This window comes from Triturus cristatus, chromosome 2_1, assembly GCF_964204655.1.
Source record: "Triturus cristatus chromosome 2_1, aTriCri1.1, whole genome shotgun sequence".
Classification (NCBI taxonomy): domain Eukaryota; kingdom Metazoa; phylum Chordata; class Amphibia; order Caudata; family Salamandridae; genus Triturus; species Triturus cristatus.
This window is the reverse complement of record NC_140581.1, coordinates 330,870,416-330,886,917: the sequence shown is the minus strand read 5'-3', so window position 1 is coordinate 330,886,917 and position 16,502 is coordinate 330,870,416. Positions and strand designations below refer to the sequence as shown.

Below are 16,502 nucleotides of genomic sequence, written 5' to 3'. Positions count from 1 at the left end.
CTAGAGCCGGCTGCCGGTAAATGTACCTAACCAAAACAGGCCCCCTTCTGGTCCTTTTCTCCCTCTCCTTTTGGTCAAATCAGTATTTGGCTCGGCTCATCTCTGCACTTGTTATGGTCCAAGAACAAGGACCAATCGAAGGCTTCCAACATCCCTCCCACCCCCCCAATTCCCAACCACCCCAACGAGTTCCCCCCCACCCCATCCACCCCCAGGCATGCCGTTGGCCCATTAAAATATTCAATCTGTCTCCTAGCACACTTGCATCGTACATCCGGGGCTTACTGCACAGCGCTCAACCTAAGGAGGTCCAATAGCCATGAGGGAGATCCTTGTCTGGCCCGTACCAATTCCGTCTCCTTCTAACCCCTTAAAACATCAATCGCTCCCATCAGCTTGTTCGTTCTCCCTTCCACCTGGTACTCCCCCGCCATCTTCAACTGGGTGTTTGACCAGTTCCACTAGCGCCACCCACGCCCTGGCCATTTCCAGTGATTTCTCGCTCCCATTGCGCCTAGCTAGGCGTAACCTGCAGTTCCCCTCGCTCTCTGCCAGCGCATGTGGATAGGCCCCCTATGAGTCTTCCAATGGGTGGTATGTTGTCGCTTTGAAAAGATCAGCCCCAGATCAATGAACTTGCTGGTTATTTTAGTCTTAGCAGTGTGGGGAAACCAGTGCACCAAGAAAACCCCAGTGTCATGTCTATCTCTCTGTCTGTCACGGTCGCCAGTGTAGTCGACACCCCTCGCCAGTAGTCCTCTAAGTGCGGGCAGTTCCAGAACATATGAAGAAACCCCGCCCCCTCCAGCATACAGTGGGAACACGCAGACGATGCCCCAAAATAGTTGTTGATCTTGCCGGCCGTTAAGTACGCCCTATGCAAGACGTAGAATTGAATCAGCTGGAAGCGCGCATTGCGAGAGCACTTCCATGCCCTCTCAACAACCTCCCCCAAGGGTTTCTCCTCAATTGACACTCCCAAGTCCACCTCCCATTTAAGTCGCAACACTGTCAGGGAATGGCGCAGGTCTTGCGTAATCCGCCGGTAGAGACAAGCCACTGCTTTAATTGTCCCCGCGGCCATCACCAAATGAATTCCATTTATGAGCAAAAGTGTGGAATCTTCATTTTATATCACCCAGTTCATTACATTTCAAAAGAAAATTGAATCCAAAATACATTAATCCTGATATACAGGTATCCAGATTTTTTGTGTGTGTGTGTATGCAAATGTAGCCATTCACTAACCTGTGACCAGCCATGCAGTCCTACAAACACCACACTGATAATCCATTCTGAATCCGTACTCAGCCACACCTAATAATCTTACCCACAGCCCTAATGCCACCTCCTGAGACAAGCAGAACATAATCTGCATCTCTGCTCATCTACGCTCCATCCAGTGTGCTCTATGCAGTGGACACAGTGGTGTAACAAAGGCACCCAGCAGCCCCTGCAGTGGGGGGGGGGGTGAGCTCCAGGGGCCCCCTCAGCACAGTACCATGGCCTGAGAGCTCTGGAGGGGGGCCCTCCAGGTACTTTACAGGAGGATTCGTCAAGCCACTGAGTGGACATGTCACAGAGCCATATCACGCGGCATAGGGGCAATATTAGTCATACAGACAATACCCTTTACCACTTCCCACACATCCTCAATGTTCTCTAATAAGGTATGCAACACATCGTCCTACTGAGCAAGACAAGAGGCTACCTCACTGTCATGCTTAATTCAGGGCCATGCACCCTCCAAGAACAGCCCAAAATCAATGGATCTGTAGACTCGCCTGCCACTTCCTGCACTAAGGTCCAAATATGAAGCATCCAAGGCCATGGAAGTGGCATTCATACTGATGATTTAGACAACACCTCTCACTCCCGACTTACTCAAACGACAACACCCTCATCCTTTATTTTTCTCAATGCCCACCATTGTCCATTACACACTGCTGCCCATATGCCTAAAAACGGTAAGCCAATATATTCCAATAAAAACCCTGCTCTTTCAGAGACAACTCTGATGACTAAGACTTATCACTCCAGAATTCTCATCAGACCCTGCAACAGTTTTTAATACCCAATTCAAAATGGACATGTACACATTCATCAAGTTAAGCAATGAAATGCATACACCTTGAATCAATTAAATTGCACAATACACTACACCCTCTGCCATTTAAAAGCATAGAGACTTGTGGAATATTCAGTCACCCCATTGCAGATTACGATCACCTAGCGTGGGATTGTCCAGAAGTGTTCTCCAACTGAGACTAGGAGGCAATATTTAAATTCATCTCAGAGATGTTCTCCGTATCTCTGCAGGCACTACTTGGGTATGTGAGAACATTACCCAAACATTCTCACAGATTTACTGTTTAGCCCTTTACATGATGAAAAGAAGAATTGCGATACATTGGGGGAGTGGTCGCACTTCAACTCTTTGGGACTGGATGAACAACCTCATTTATTGCAACAGCTCTATGGACATCTATAAAGACACACTACCCCTCACTTCACGCCTCGAAGACATATGGTCTCCATTGCGGTCATAACTTCTTACCCCAAATGTATCCCCATCACTCTTCATTCAGGGCGATGCTGTAATGGAGGTCTGAGTGCTGTGTTCTCAGTACCACTTCATTATTTGACCTTATGACCCCAGCCTGGATGTAATAATATGTTTTGCTTTTTGCTCCTGACTTAAATTATTGTCTTGCTGTAGGTGTTTTTTTACCTCTAAAAAACTCCATAAATAAAGCTTTAAAAATCACTATCAGAAAGTGTTCAAGTGTAGCCCCACTAGCAACATATCCAATGCCTCAGGTACTAATTTACCTGGGAATGCCACAAAAACAAAGCAATTTGCCTACTTAAACACACACTGCCTATTAAAGAATACAACAGAAATCACGATAGTCGTTAAGTAGGACAATATGGGTGCAATCCTTCTTTCCCAAACATATATTTTACTTCTTTATTTCAACATAGAGGGAATATGAGCGGATTTACATACATAGAGTCAATAACACTTAAACCCCTTATTAAGAAAAATCCTACTCCTGCCTCCCTCTAACTCCACCCTTTCCCCCACGGATCTCTGTTTCGTAAGTGCATTCCTGTATACCACAACAGTGTGCCCTTGGAGAGTAAGTGCCCACCGCTCTAGGTAAAAATACTCTGGTGCAGGAGTACCTTATGAAAACGATGTCAATATCACTCTTTTCTGTCCTTTAAAAAAAATATGTGTCTTCTCCTGGCCTTTGACAAGCTTCTCTGTGGCCAACACAGACCACAGCCTGCGAAACCACTGGGACCGTAAAGGAGGTTCTGGGTTCTTCAACTGACATACAATTGCAAGCTTGGCCACCCCCAAATTTTGAAAAAAACATATACTATTCTGTCTTTGCAATGTGTTCCCAGTTGTCTAATGTCCGACCCACCATATACACTCCTGGGTCAAAGGGAAGAGGGAAGCCTAGCACCTCATGGAAGGCTTTGGTAACCTCTATCCAAGAGACAGAGCTTAGGAAATCTCTACAAAATATGCAATGTGGCTACATTCTCCAGCTCTCCAACGGATACTAGATAAGCTAGAGAACATGCAATGAATATTTCCTAGAGTGTAAGCCAGTCTGTTGTACTTTGCCCTTTTTGCAGGGTCATCCCCAAACCTTTTTACTTCCTCCATTGTTTTTCTGACCTTGTTTTTGTTTGCTTTAGGACTCTGGGCACTTTACCACTGCTGATGAGTGCTAAAGTCTATACACTGTCTCCCTAAAATTTAAAGGTAATTGGGCATCTAATCGGACTAGCGGCGGATTCACCAGGCACAGGCACACCAATTGGGGGCAGACCACTGGACCACCAGGACGCTTGCGGGCTGCTGACGCTGTTGTTCCCCTTGCCGCCACTTCCTCGTTGGCTGCAGCGGGGGGGAACTACAGCTCCCGTCATACCCTGCTCCCTACCTGCCTTCCTTCCGGGCAGCAGCGTGCCCGGAGGCGCTACAAAAACAGAGGCTCCCTCGGTGGAGCGGAGCGGAGGGCATCTAATCGGACTAGCGGCGGATTCACCAGGCACAGGCACACCAATTGGGGGCAGACCACTGGACCACCAGGACGCTTGCGGGCTGCTGACGCTGTTGTTCCCCTTGCCGCCACTTCCTCGTTGGCTGCAGCGGGGGGGAACTACAGCTCCCGTCATACCCTGCTCCCTACCTGCCTTCCTTCCGGGCAGCAGCGCGCCCGGAGGCGCTACAAAAACAGAGGCTCCCTCGGTGGAGCGGAGCGGAGGGCATCTAATCGGACTAGCGGCGGATTCACCAGGCACAGGCACACCAATTGGGGGCAGACCACTGGACCACCAGGACGCTTGCGGGCTGCTGACGCTGTTGTTCCCCTTGCCGCCACTTCCTCGTTGGCTGCAGCGGGGGGGAACTACAGCTCCCGTCATACCCTGCTCCCTACCTGCCTTCCTTCCGGGCAGCAGCGCGCCCGAGGCGCTGCAAAAACAGAGGCTCCCTCCGCGTCGCGGGACGCGCGCGGGCGGCGCCGGGCTGAGCCCGGGCAGAGGACGGGCCGTCTGTGGCCGTCAGGGGCAGGAGGAGGCAGGGCGGGGCCATCCCCCTGACATCGGACATCAGATCTCCTGCCGCTTTACAGGTATTGCTGTCGTACGCTATTCCTACTGTTGCGCCCCTTGTGCACTGTTGTGGTGTAGTTCAGTAGAGACGGACTTGTGGCTATTGACCGGATCCTGTCGCGGGGACTGTCAATTACATGATGTCAGGTCCCAAGAAAAATAAGGTAGTCTCGGGGGCGGGCTCAATGAACAATTTTCTAGTGAAGAGGGTAACCAAGATTAACGAGGATAGAAGAGCCTCCTTGGGTAAAATAGACGATATGGATCATGCCCCCTCTCTAGCAATAACCGCTACATTGGAGGACATCTCAGATGGCGATAGAATCGCGGACTGTTTTCCACAAGATCATAACGTTACCGAACTTACTTGTAACACAGTAGCGCCTATTGTCCAGGTGCAGGATAACGCAGCATTGGTCTCCATATTCAATGATACATTACGCCCTGACTCTGAGGAAGACTCAGAAACAGTGGAAGAAACTAGGGGCAAGAGACCAGTTAGATCATGCAGAAGGCTTCAAAGTAAGAGGGGGGGTAAGACCACCCAGAGGAGAAGGGTGGAAACTCATCGGCCAGATAGACACAGTTCCCCTAAAACCAACTTAAATGTAGAGCCTATGAATGATCCCAAGACTACTTTGAGCCTAGAACAGTTTGATCTGTTAATCGAGCGTATTGAGGCTGCGGTAGACCTAAAACTTAAAGCTTGTATCGACTGTTTTACAGCCAAACTGGACACTGCAAATGCGGAAATTAAAAGACTTGGAGATTTACTGGATCGACAACTGGTTAAATCTCCTCAGGCGAATCCCTTACCCTCTCATAACAGTTTAGCTAACCCCGAGGTGACGGGATGTAGTGCTACAAAAGCTCCCAACTCTTCATCTATGACTCGTTCTGTTGTTAGTTCAGGCCAAAATCTTACTGTCCCCGTAGTAATTCACCACCCATCAACAGATGTGGATTCCGATCAGGCGAGGGGTTTGCAGAGACCTGGCAATAACATTAATGCTGCACAAAGTAGACGCGCCAATACTATTAATTTGCCCCCGGAATGCGCTCCATATGTCATCGTACTTGCAGACGTCCCACTACTCGACCCAGGCAACTCAGAACCGCAAGTGGAAGCGCATGAATCCCTCAAAAACAAAGTGGTGGCCTGGTTAGGCGCTAAATGCGATTTTCCTCCCAAACTTGCTGGAGACATAATTACGACAAGGAGAGTGAACTGGATTGGCCCATCAAGGAAATCTTGTAGAGGGGACTGCGTGGTTGTGAATTTTAAATATCCACAACACGTGGCCACTGTCCTCCTGCGGGCAGCATCTTTGCTGGAGGAGAGCAACAGCATCCGTGTTCGCCCATTGGGGTATTTTTATAATAAGGCCAATTTTCCCTCCGCGTCGAGACCAAGACTTTATCCATTTACCCCGGTGGGGCCCAACCGGCCGCAGCAACTTTCTCTGCAGTGCTGTGAAAATACCAGCTTATGTGGTCCCCCCATCTCAACACATAACAGGTTTGATGTGCTCTCAGGTCTCGACCTCTGTGATTGACGGGAAGAGGGAGAGGGTACAGAGGTCGCTGCGGTTGCGGCCCGAACATCTATGGTTCACGTACCCTCTTCTGTGGTGGTCGAGAACAATTTACCTGAGATCGTTATTAGTGACTTTGGGGGAACGGTTAGGCTGCTATCTTGGAACATTGCTGGTTTGCGGGCCAAGAAGGGAGATCCCAGCTGGGAAAGCTTTGTCAAGAGTTATGATGTTATTGCCTTGCAAGAGACTTGGGATCTGGAATGTGACTACTGGATAGATGGCTTTACATCTTTTTTTGTCCCTGCCGTGCCTTCCCCAGCGGGTCGAAACAAAGGCGGCCTTATGATGTTAGTTTCAGTGAATATAAGAGGCAAACTGATTATGTTAGACTGTGCCTCCAAAAATTTTATTATTCTGGAGTTAACCGCTGAGGATGGTGGTAAATTGTTGTTGGTTAACTGCTACAATGCTCCTAATAGTAATCCAGAACCCTCGCATTTTAACTGGTTATTAGATTTTTTAACTCTCTATGGAGACAAGCAATCCACTTTGTTTAGAATTATTTTAATGGGTGATTTTAATGTCCATTTGTGTTCTAAATGTGTTATGGTTGATATGGAGGGCCCAGGCAGTGTGTCACCTCCTCATTTAGAACACACACTGAATGGTAGAGCACTTGAAAATGTATTGCTGCTAAACGAGTTATTCGAATCTGAATTTTCTGATACTACCACACGGGTTGCCACATACACGGGCAGGGCTAGCGACTCGATTATTGATTTTATCTTTATTTCGAGATTTTTTCTTAATTAAGTGATTACTTATAACGCTATTGATATGCCCATGAGTGATCACAACCCTGTCGGACTGGTGCTAACAAATAGTGCCTTACTGTCAAAATTGGTTGTCCTCCAGCAGACTATTTTGCCTTTAAAAGTAAAGGATCAGGGGAGAAGACTCAAATGGGAGGCGGTTGTACCAGAAATTTTTTTTGCAACTCTATCTAATTCGGTCGCAGATGAGTTACGGGTGTGTGCTACTCCTCTAGCCGGGCACAAAGATGTTATATCTTCATTTGAAGGTATTTGCAGGTTTGTGTCTAGCAGTCTTCTAGCCAAAGGGCAGGGGGACAAACAATATCAGGCAAAAGGATGGTTTGACAAAAACTGTAGTAAAGCCCATAACCGCCTCAAAAAAGCCCTCAGTGCCCGCCCAAGGAACAAGGAGCTTGTGGCTCGACTGAGGAAGGATTACAATACGGTCATTTCTCTACGCAAAAAAGAATTAAAAAGTAAAGCTTGGGAGGACCTAAGGGACAAAGCTACCCTAAAAAATAGTGCTGAATTCTGGACAATAATAAATTCTCCATTTCTTACAGGCGCCCAAAACTCAGTACAGGAATTAAACATCTCAGAAATTGAGTGGCTGTCTCACTTTGAAAAAATTTATGACAGTCACAGAGAGTTGGACCCTTTTATAATTCCTGTTACTGGTAGTCCAATGGAACCTGTGATTTTTGAATTCTGTGAGGTACTTAGAGCCATAGAGGAAACAGCTGGGCGTAAGGCACCCGGTCCAGATGGAGTACCTGCAGATATGTACAGGGCAAATCCACTGTTTTGGGCAAATATTTTAACTAGAGTTTTTAACGCTGCCGCAATAGTGGGTATCCCTGAGTCCTGGTCCCTCGCCACAATCGTCCCTATTTTTAAAAAAGGGCAGAGAGGAGACCCAAAATGTTATCGACCCATATCGCTCCTGGACTCCTCGGTCAAAATTTTAGGCAAGGTTGTCCTGGCGAGGATCTCCGCGTGGGCCAGGGGAAAGAATATCTTATCCGAGGCTCAATTTGGCTTTAGGTCTGGGAGGAGTACTGAGGACCAATGCCTCAACCTCCACCTTATATTGTCCAAATACACTAAAGCAAAAGAGGGCAGCTTATTCATGGGTTTTATGGATTTGTCCACAGCCTTTGATCTTGTTAATAGATCAAAACTGTGGGCAATGTTGTTGGAGATGGGCCTCGATAGCTCTCTGGTGCACTTTCTAGCGGAGCTTCACAAAGATCTGAGGGCCCGCATTAGAATGACCACCGATGGAAAGTGCACCGAGAGCTTCAGATCCACTAGAGGGGTCCGCCAGGGGTGTATCCTGGCTCCAATGTTGTTCACGCTCTATGTGAACTCTTTGGAGGGTTACCTAACGTCTGCTACAAAAGATTTTCCGTGCATGGGGGGTGCACCGATCCCGGTGCTCCTCTACGCCGATGACGCGGTACTCATAGCTAGGACCCCAGTTGCCCTACAAAAGTTATTAGATGCCTTTTGTAATTTTATGAGTAGTCTCGATCTGGTGATTAATAAAAGCAAATCGCATACCATGTCTGTTGGGCGTGGCATGCGTAAAGAAAAATCCTTTTTCTGTGATGGAGAGGTGATTACTAGTGTTAAGGTCTTCACCTACCTGGGTGTGATCTTTGATCAGAGGGGATCTTGGACACCGCAGGTAACATCCAAAACTAATGCGGTAAGAAGTTCGTACGGTGCTATTTTGGGCTTTGCGAAAAGATTGGGGGGGAAACCTATGGAGGCCATTATGGCCATCTATAAAGCCAAGACAATTGCTATTGCTAGATATGGTGCAGCGGTCTGGGGTTACGTTAACGTCATAGATATCCAGACAGAGGAAAATAAATTTTTTCGCTCATTGCTGGGGTTACCCCAGTCAACTGCTACCTTCTCAGTACATTTAGAGCTGGGAATGGGTTACATCTTAGACATTTTAAATCTAGCTCCACTTTTGATGTGGATTAAGCTTTGGCTAAACCCAAACCTTAGCCTAAATCACCGGATCATCAAAGATTGCCTCCAACTTGATCACAGAAGGGATATTCAGTGGCTGTCATACATCGAAACTATGACAGCTTCTTTGGGTCGCCCGGAAATTTTTAGTTGCCCTGAAGCCTTGTGTAGAGCTGACTTAGAATGGGTGAAATTAAATTTTCTGAGAATTCGCATGGCTGAGCGTGAAGCACGCGATTTGTGCAAACCCTCTGTGAGGGCTCACGTTCTGATATCCCCGCCTTGTGAGCTGGCCCCTTATTTAACCATGGTAATTAATCCTTTCCATAGATGGCTTTTATCCAAATTTCGGTTTAACCAAATTTATACAGTGCTGTGGGATGTGAAAAACTGGTGCAAGCTGGAGGAATCGGGCCCATGCAAATGTGATGGTTTCTCTATTCAGGATAACGCCCACTTTTTGTTTTTTTGTTCCTTCTATCAAGAACCGCGTACAAAATACCTAAAATCTATTCTGAAGGACTTGGGATTTATCCAGTACAAGCCTGCACTGTTTTATTTACAAATGTTGCTCTCTCCTCTTATTATGTATTGCACTGCCAGTTTTTTAGCCGCATCTGTGCGATGCAAGAGAACAAGGCTTAGTTTGGAAGAAAAATAGGAATTTGGACCTAGCTATATCGCCCAGTCGAGTGCTTTTTAATCTATTTTATGTATTTATCGCCCTTTTAATCTGCTTTTTAACCTATAAACTGTTTAATATTGTATTAAATTTATCAATTGTTTTATAGATGAACTTTTGATATTTGCTGTAGTATGCTTTTATGATTTTAATTAATCGAATAAAGTGGAATTTGACTTGACTTGACTTGGTTTCTCCATGATTGTCATAATTGATTTACTAGTAAGTCCTTAGTACCGTACACCATGTGTGCCTGTAAATCAAATGCTACTGCAGCACTGATCATTCTACCCACATGTGTAGCCCTGTAAACATGTCTCAGACCTGCCACTGCAGTGTCCGTGTGTGCAGTGTAAACTGACATTTCGACCAGACAAATGCACCCACTTGACAGGAGCAAACATTGCCTTTTATTCCATCTTGGGCACCCCCAAGGTATGCCCAAGATAGAGCCATGGGCAGGGTTCAATGTATTTAAAAGGGAGGACATGTACTGCTGTGTTTTACATGTCCTGGTACTGAAATACTGCTAATTTAGTTTTTCAATACAGCAAGGCAGAGCTCTCCCATAGGTTAGAATTGGAGCTGCTTTGTAACAATTCATTTGCCAGTTAGGATCTGATAGAAAATTGGAGTTTGGTTTCTCTGAATTCACAATTTAAAAACACATTTTTTAGTGAAGTTGGTTTTTAAATTGCAGGTCTGAAAATGCCGCTTTTAGAAAGTTGCAAAACAACAATTGATGGACAGAATGCAGAACAATGTCATACATTCACCCCAGTACAGAGATCTGTGCCTAAATCCATCGGTTTTTTGCTCACCATGCCATTCCAGTTTGAACCCAGCCATATGTAAATCAGTCTTGACCCTGCACCCTATGGGAACAGTCCAGCCCAAACTGCCAGGCCAGGTCCTCCCGGGAATGGAAACAAGCATCCTAGGACCGGTTTCGGGGTTTCATCCCTCATCAGCCAGGATAGCTAGACTCCAGTGGCATGGAGAGCACGGGACCCACGTCTGGGCATACCAGGCAAACTTAGGGTAAGAAAGCAAAAGACACACAGATGACAGACGGAATGCGGAGCAAATCAAACATTCACCCCCAGTCAAGAGTCCTAGAAAACCAGCTCCCAGGTTCAATGAAGATACTAAAAATGCCCAAACTATTCTATGTCAAGGTGAAAGCAAATGGATCCCAGCAACAGTGAGAATGCAAAGCTTGATTTTAAAATACTTGTGACTAACTATAAACAAATTATTAAGGTGGCTAAAGCAGCCTACAATTCCACTGAAATCTTCTTCCAAATGATCTAAGAGAACGATGGCACAAGATTTATCTCTATCACTTCGTGACTAATTAAATAAGTACTTCTTAGGAAAAAAAATCAGCCTCTTAGGATCTGAAAGATGAAAATATCACTTTCCCCCAGATCCAACATAAGTTGATCCCACCATACCTATATCTTTGCGCTTTACAACTTTCTCCCACCAAAACTTCATTTTGGGTCTACCCAGATGAACTTCAGAGCTACTCCTGATACAAGTCTTTATATCTTTTTGGGTAAATACAAATTAGTATCATGAGCCATTTAATATCACTTCTGAATCCCCTCTCAGAAAAGGGGCTAGTATCTCCATTCTTCAAAATCAGCTATCGTCACTCCCACACGGAAAATAAAATCAGGAGCTGACCATAGTCATATAAAAACAATCAGACATATATCCCTATTACCAGCAGCTGACAAACTACTTGAGAACCATGCTGCAAACCAACTATTGTCATACCCCAAAGATAATACATCTCTTGGGGTCAAGCAGACAGGCTCCAAGTCGGTCGATAGCACTGAATCTGTTCTTCTTGAGGTACAGATGACTTGAGACTGGAAACATATCCCCAAAAATCCAGCACATCCTTATCCTGCTAGGTCCATCAGTCATGCTAGATACAGTGGCCCACAGTATTCTACATGAATGCCTTAAAGTGGTACCAAGTCAAGGCCCAACTCTGAAATGGATAAAAACCATTTTAGATGATGGATCCCAATTTGGGAGGTTACCTCCATATACTACTGAAAATATGAGCTGCACTCATACTCCATTTGTTTACTCTATTTGTGAGCACTCTTACCAATACACTTCCAACAACAGGGTTTAAACATGTATATATACATACAAATGATGCCCACATGCTAGTTAATTTAGGTAAGCTCATAAGCCCCTAACCTAGGCTTTCAACTTTGTGTGAAGTTTCTCTGTGATTGGATGTGTAGCGAATAACTGTAGCTAAATGCTGACAAGACTTGGTTAATGGCAATCACAATCTTTGTGTTGGCAAGTATTAGCTTCTTGAAATGGTTCACTTCCCTTACATATGACCACAGTGAAGAGGTTAGGAGTACAATGCAACATAAATCTATATGACTGGTCACATCTCTTGAATCATTACTAAATGTGCTTTTTATTCAAGGCACCTGAGGAAAACATTCTTTTCTAACCAATGATGGTAAAAGATGGGTGGTATCTGCCCTTGTTGGATCCGAATTAGATTATGTGACCTCCCTTTATGTCCCTGCTAACCTGCTGAGAGGCTACAAGACAATCAAAATACCGTTGCAGGTTTTATCATTAGAGCTTCTAGATTTTCATATGCGTGCTCTCTTCTCTTTCCTGGCCTCAGAGTCCCCATAGTGAAGTGTGTGCAATTTAGGATCTGTCATCGGTCCACTGACGGGCAGATGCTTGTCTTCAGCAGTCGATTTTAAAAATCTACATCATCAAGCAATTGACAGTCTGCCAAAACAAACCTCTAAACTATCTACAATTTCAAAAAAGTGAGACTGGTTACTCAAAGGTATTCTGTCTGCTCTGCCAAACTCTGGCATTGCTTACCAATAGAAACTGCACTCCCAGGCCACATGGCATACACAAGGTATGTAGACACAGACGCCCCATCCCAAACAATATTCACTTGTGCCTCGTGTGACCAGGATAAAGTTGGAGCATGGGAAGGCTCATGGCAGACAGCATATCTATGCTCATCTGGTCACCCCACCCAGATTGGTGGTGGAAGCCAGCATAACATTTTATCCGATAGGTGCTTTTAATGTTGTACTTCTTTCAAGGCCAGAAAGATTCACACTTGCATTCACTGCCTGTTGGACCTGGCATCCTTTGGGTGGTTTTCATCTGTCTTTTTGCCTCTGCCTCCCGTATTTTTGCTGTACGCTGGATTTCGTTTTGCCGGTCTAGATGCTTTGGGCACTTTGCCAATGCTGGTCAGTGCCAAAGTGCAAGTGCTCCCTATGTAAGTCTTGTTATGGATTGGTGTTTCCAAGATTGGTATGTTTGATTTACTGGTAAGTCCCTAGTAAAGTGCACTGAGAGTGCCAGGGCCTGTAAATCAAATGCTTCTAAGTGGGCCTGCAGCACTGAATGTGCCACCCACAGAAGTAGCCCTGTAAAGGTTTCTCATACCTGCCACTGCAGTGTCTGTGTGCAGTTTTTACTACAATGTCGACTTGGCAAGTGCACCCACTTGCCAAGCACTAACCTTCCCTTTTATTACGTGAGTCACACCTAAGGTAGGCCAAAGGAACACCTGTGGGCAAAGTGCAGTGTATGTGAAAGGTAGGGCATGTACTTGCGTATGTAACATGTCCCAATAGTGAAATAAATTGCATTTCGTTTTTCACTATGGAAAGGCCATGTGTCCCATGGGATAAAATGGGACTTCATTTATAACATCTTATAACTTCTCATTGGGACAACGTAGAAAGATGGAGTTTAGTATGCCTGAACTCAGAATGTAAAAATGCATCTTTTAGTAAAGATGATTTGTATATTATGTGTTTGACAATACCACTTTTAGAAAGTGGGTATTTTCTTGCTTAGCCATCCTATGTGCCTCTGCTGGTTTGTGGATTGACTATCTGGCTTCGGAGTGCCAGGGGCTGTGGATATGCATTCTCTTCAGACAGCCACTGAAGGGGTTGAGGTGTGTCCTGCCTTTCTTGGATGAGTCAGGGCTGGGCCGAATAGACCTGGGCCGCATTTAGAGTAGTGGGACAAGATTTCCTTGCACCTGAATAGGGCCCGTCTCCCTTGCACAATGCTGTCTCCACCCCCTGTGATCATACTGCACCAGTGAGCACGGAACTGGTTTGGACTGGGCTCAGAGACCCTTGCACAAATAAGGACAAAGACAAAATGTAGTATAAGTAGTGGACCTTAAACCCCAGAACTTTAGAACATTTCTGGACTCAATAGGGACTCTTGCCAAGGAGAAGAGCAGGGGAGCTGTGAGGAGGAGTACTGCCCCTTTGCTGTGTGCTGTGTGGGGTTGGCCTGTAATTGCTGCTTCTGCCAAGGAAAGGACAAAGACTGGAACTTTGCTGTGAGCCTGCCTGAAGAAGAATTTCCAAGGGCCTGTGTATGCTGGCCTTCTGTTCTGAAGTCTCAGGGACACAAAGATTTCAATCCCAGCTCCCCTGATCTCTATTGCTTAGAGTTCTGACCTGTAAGGTGGTGCCTTTTCCGGTTTTGGGCCTCTGGAGGTTGTTCTTGCTGTTGGGAGAAGAAACTTTAAAGAAGAAAGAAAACTTGTCTCCGACACCACGACCCGCACAGGGGCCAGGGGCACTGCTCATGAAGTGCACAACGCACCGCCCAGCCTGCAGCCCAGCTCCAATGCCCATCAACGCCTGCAGTTATCGGCCGTGCCCTATGCCAGCGCTCGCACCGATCCCGTCACCATCAGCACCTGCATCCTGTTATTGCGGCGCCGATAACCGCCGAGGGTGACTCCCCGAACTGGCCGACTTTGCACCATCACCGGAACCAACACCTCACTGCCGACTTAACCTCCTTCCCATGTCCTGGATTCGACACGTAGCATCCTCGCTGGAAACGACTCCTCGCCTCCCCCGTGGCAGACAGGGAGCCGACCTTGACCTCAGCACCGCCCATCTCACATCGTAGTCTGGACCCACCAACACCAGCTCCCATCGACTAGCACCACTGCCTGCATCGTGACTTATCAGCACTGCAGCAAGATCAGCCCCACTTTGCACCACCGCCTCAGTCTCACTGACACCACTAGACGACCGTCATTGAGCCGTTGCCTGCACCGCAACCTGAGGGCACCACACACCGCACCGCTCCACTTCACATCGCAATTGTGACATTGCCGCAACTGGCCCACACCGACGCGGTCGGCCAGAACCAAAGATACTCCTTTCAAGGCTTCTGACACTGATGCAGGTCCACACCGACGCTGTCAACCAGAACTGTTGGATTTGGTTGTTTTCAGCACCACAGTAGCCCCGGACAAAGTTACTGACATCAAGGAACTGCATTTTCAAGGTTATTCCTGCAAAGTGTATATTTTGATTATTGTATGTGGATTTTTGTCATTTTGGTCTTGTTTGGTTTAGATAAAGATTACTTATTTTTCTAAACTGGTGTGGTGTCCATTTGTAGTGTTTTCCTTGTATTACTACTGTATGTGTGCACAAATGCTTTGCACACTGCCTCTGAGATAAGCTTGTCTGCTCGTGCCAAGCTAACAAGGGGGTGAGCAGGGGTTGTCAAAGGGCGTAACTCCCTTACCCTGACTAGAAGCAAGGGTCTCTACATGGACAAAGGTGCAAACCATTGCCAGCTACAGACCCCCATTTCTAACACTGCCCAACACACACGCAGGCATCTTTCCCGTCTCTGTGTGAAAACGCTTCTATATAGGAATAAAAACCCAATAAGGTGTCAGGCATAAATGTAACTGCTATAAAATTAACCCCAAAAACATGTGAACAAGAATCTGAGATCATGGACACTGCTTCGGTTTCAGGGAAACAACTGGACTAAAACAAACAACTGCACCGACTAAGACACTTGCATCAAAAAAGTAGACCACAAGAATTACACAGCAGATGCGGAACGCGTTTCGCAATCTAGCAGAGGAAACGACCCTTCTGCTGAGTCAAAGATGCCATTTGCATATGTCAATGTGAAAGAATAGCCTAATAATAGTTTTTCCTGCAGTACAGCTGAACGGGTCTAGTCTTTGCTAGTTTTGGTGCAGCGCTTGAGTACACTCGTTTAAATGTCCTCTCTATTAACAGACTATTTAATTTCCCGCAAATGCGTGAGCTGAGAAGACATTGGTATGCAAGTGGTGAGACACACCGGTGTGCACGCTTCCTGTTCAGTGGAACAAGAGCTCAAACGTGAAGTTCAGCAGAATTTGAATCAACCATAAAATCTAACTCCGGAAGGCAATTTTAAGGAGCTATGGATTACCGGTGATATAATGTTTACAAGACGAGTTAATAATTTTAGATTTAAAGAGTGCGTTTGTTAGATTTTAATCAGCACTAAAGGTTGTAGGGGTTAATTGGTGCAGCCGCAGTTCTAAAGGTGGAAATTGTGGCTTTTCAATACACAGACCTTTGTAGGGCATTATAGACTAAAAAGGGAGAACATATTATGTTTTTAGGAAGAGGAGACCACTATTCTAGTCAAGTTCAATTTTTAATGACTTTTTCGATCTTGCCCTTTTGTGTTCAAAGCTAATATAAAATAAGCATTGGCAATGCCAATTGGTTTAGCTGATGAATGAAAGTGCCTATTGTGTCACAGATGGCTTAGACACTAAGGGGTCTATTGTGATGTAGGGTGGATCGCCACTGCCATGCGGGCGGTGGTGATCCGCCCTACATCATACCCCGCCCGCCACCCATTTCCCCCCGCCATATTAGTATGGCGGGGGGACCCTGGCGGACGGAAAGACCATCCGCCAGTTTTCCGCCCATCGACCAGTCGACCGGGCAAAAAAGGGGCTGGATA

The 16,502-nt window shown here is 46.1% G+C and overlaps 1 protein-coding gene across 1 annotated transcript in view; it reads right to left on the bottom strand.

The window, feature by feature from the left end:
* PARP8 (poly(ADP-ribose) polymerase family member 8) overlaps positions 1 to 16,502 on the bottom strand; it is a 788,553-nt gene that overhangs the window by 493,700 nt on the left and 278,351 nt on the right. The gene's annotated exons all lie outside the window — the stretch shown is intronic.